Source organism: Elephantulus edwardii, unplaced genomic scaffold (assembly GCF_000299155.1).
Source record: "Elephantulus edwardii isolate Elephantulus edwardi_28Jun2011 unplaced genomic scaffold, EleEdw1.0 scaffold00136, whole genome shotgun sequence".
Classification (NCBI taxonomy): domain Eukaryota; kingdom Metazoa; phylum Chordata; class Mammalia; order Macroscelidea; family Macroscelididae; genus Elephantulus; species Elephantulus edwardii.
Window position 1 is genome coordinate 7,132,620 of NW_006399886.1, and position 3,880 is coordinate 7,136,499.

Here is a 3,880-nt window from a genome sequence, read left to right on the forward strand (position 1 = left end):
ACTCTGAGAAGAATGGGAATCCCAGAACACTTGACTGTACTTAAGAAAAACCTATACCTGGACCAAGAGGTAGTCGACAGAACAGAAAGAGGAAACACTGCATATTTCAAAATTGGGAAGGGTGTATATCAGGGTTGTATCCTGTCTCCATATCTTTTCAACCTATATGCGGAACAGGAGAAATGTGGCATCAGAACTGGTGGAAGATTAATCAAGGACCTGCCTTATGATGATAACACAACCCTGCTTGCTGAAACAGAGAAGTACCTGGAGTGCTTCCTGCAGAATGTCAAGGACTGCAGCCTTAAATATGGATTGAAGCTCAACATCGAGAAAACAAAGATTCTCACACTGGGCCAATTGGAAGCATCATAATGGTTGATGAAGAGATAAAATATAAAAAGATAAAATAGATGAATGAGACCTTCTAAAAATAAAATCCCTACGCACATCCAAAACCTTCTCCAACATGGTAAAAAGGGAAGACACAGACTGGGAAAATATTTGGTCATGAAATACCTGATAAGGGGTTTATATTTAGAATTTATAGAATATTCAAGTTCTACAACAAGATAAAAGTAAGCAACCCAATTGAAAAATGGTCACAGGATATGAACAGACACTTCACCAAAGAAAACTTTCAGATGTCAAACATGCATATGAAGATATGTTCAAAATCCCTAGCTCTAAGAGAGATGCAAATCAAAACAGTTATGAGATATCATCTCACCCCATTAATTTTAGCAAAATTTGACAGAACAGCAAAAAAACAAATGCTGACGAGATTGTGGAGAAATTAGAACCCTTATTCACTGTTGGTGGGAGTGCAAAATGGTGCAACCAGCATGGAAGGCAGTGTAGTGCTTTCTCAAAAAGTTGGAAATAGAAATACCATTTGACCCAGCATTTTCACTACTGAAATATACCCTAAAGAAACCAGAACTGACACCCACGCAGATGTATGCACACTCATGTAAACAAAGGATAGAGAAGCTGAAGTATATGAACACAAGGGAATACTATGCTGCATTGAAAAACAAGGAACTCATGAAATACTATACAATATGGGTGACCCTGGAGCACATTAAGCTGAATGAAATATCTCAGTCACAAAGTGACAAATACTGCATAATGCCACTGATATAAAATATGACTGACATTGGGATTGGGGGGAATTTTTAAAAAGTCAGGATAAATAATGTATACTGCTTTGAAACAGATGAAGGAGAGAATTGTTTGAAAGGAATATATGATTAGGTATTCTTTCCATGACAAGAGTCCATAATCACAGCTTCATTGGAGTGTGGACTAGGGGATGGATTATATAATAATGAAAGTTGGGTTGTGTTTTTTTCTTTTTTGTTTATTGTTTATTTGTTTGTTTCTTTTTCAAAGAACTGGCAGAAGGGGTGGGGAGGGAGAAAAATGTGCAACAATGAATAATGGAAATCCAAAGTCTCTATAAACTTTCATTAACATTTCAAAAAAAGAAATATTGATACTTGCATTTTAGTCCAGTAAAACATATTTCAGTTTTCTTACATTCAGTCAGTCTCAGTCTCCTATAGCTTATTTTTTAATTCATCATAACTCTTAGAATACTTATATGCTTGTTTGTTTTACTGTTTTTTATTGAAGCTATAATACTTTCTCATCAGTTTACTTTTCTGAGGTGACTTTTACATTATTTGTGATGCTGGACACTGTCATTAGTATTTTAAGTATCAGCAGGGTCACTCATGGTGGGGAAGTTCTAAACTAAGGGATATAATAAAGTTGGAGTGACCATCCATTCTGAAATAACAGATCTTTGAAACTCTATGAATAGTAGAGAAATATTGTTAAATATATACTGGAGATAGAACTTCTCAGATTGAAAGAACTAAAAAGTAAGAAGAAAAGGTTCCAAGCATTCATTAATAAGAATTCTGAAGAGCAATGATGTCAATTGAATTACTAAGTTATGCTTTATTTAAGTCATAATATTTTCAATTGTTTCTTACGCATCAGAAATTTGGAGAATGAATAAGAATGGCAGAAAAAGGTTCAATGCTTTTCAATTGTGGTATTGGAAAAGAATACTGAATATCTCATAGACTGTCAAAGGAACAATCTATCATGTAGAATTATAACCAGGGTGATCTTTATAGTCAAGGATTGTAGAACTTTTTCCTCACATACTTTGGCCATGTTGTCAATATGTTGTTGTTGAGCTCTGTCGAGTTGGAACCTACTCATAGCTGACTCTCCAGTGGATTTTCAGAAGGAGCTTATTGCACAGGAGCAGATTATCTATCTTCCTTACATGGATTTGAACGCTTTGCTTACAAAATTGCAATGCAGCTTCTTACCAATAGGCCACCAGATTATAGGATCAGTGAAAGAAAGGACAACTGTCACTGAGATGAATGGACATAGTGAGTATAAGAATGGGCTTAAGCATGAGGGAGATTGTGATAATGCATCAAGATAGTTCCTGGTTCTAATCTCTTGTTCACTGTGAGTGATAGTCTACTTGATGACACCTAACTTCAGAACTGAAGTGGCAAGTACATGCTCTTTTTGGTAAGTTGTTATAGTAGCAATAGAAAATTAATAAATGGACCTTTAGGATTCTGTCTACAAGCTTTTTAAATTTATTCCTGTTGACCAGTAATGTTTTCTGTACAGATATCCAATATAAAATACAAATTCATAATGTTGTTGCTAAGGTCCATTGAGTAGTAGATGACTCATAGCAACCCTGTGAACAAAAGAACTGAGCACTGTTCATAGAGTTTCTGGGGGCAAGTAATTTCAGAAGTGGATTCCACTCCTGCTTCCAAGCTTGTTTTAATCAGGGAGCTCCACTAAACACTGTCCACCATGGGTAACCATTATCGCATTTGGCACATAAGTGTCACAGTGTTTCTCATCACAGCAACCACGAGTTACCTCTGTACAGCAATACACAGACCAGTGCTGTACAACTTAGACAAAAAAAAACAATTGGTTTCAAGTATCAAACATGATGAGAATGGAAAAGAATAAGAGGGGGTTAAGATCTATTGTTCATGAGTTCACTGCATGGGTCATTTTCAAGTCAATGTCATTTACTAAAACAATATGGAGAAAAGTATTGAACATACATACCAAGAACTGCCAAGAGAACTAACATGTTTGTCCTGAAGAGAATGAAACCAACTTTTTCCTTGTAAGCAAAGATTTTGAAGCTCTGGTGGATGGACCGTTTAGAGCTATTGTGTAGAGACGCTATGACACATAACACCACAACCAATAACAACAATAAAACAATCAAGGAACTCTCGTGGCATAGTCCTTAGTAAGTTACATGACTAACCCAAAACTGCTTTGACAATCTGAACACACTTGTTGTTCCATGGGAGAAATATATGCAATATTTGCCTATGTGATTTACAAGGTGAGTTCAGTCCTGCAGACTTCTTGCATTTGTGCTGGCCTCAGTAAATAATTTTGGTTGTTGGATGATTGAAGGAGAAACTGACTTACAACTGCTTTGAGACAAACCTTGCTGAATAATTTGAATTTGTTTAATGAAACTGAACCATGACTTCTATAAATTGAAGAATTGTGTTTTGCTTTTAAACTGGTTTGGGATTTCTGCACTAAAGCAAGACTTACATTGAGTGATGTCCTTTGCCTCCTGTAATCTCCAATTTATTTCCCTAGTAAACCCCACACCTGTGAGTAACTTCTGTGAGTCAGAAATGAATATTGACAGAGACGGAGTTCCGCCACCAGAGACAGAGTTCCGCCACCAGAGGGGCCGGGAACAGACCCAGGAAGAACAATAGTCAGCCATCCACCACGGAACTCCAGAGGAGCGAAGACTACCTGCCACTGTGCGACCCCCCTGCAG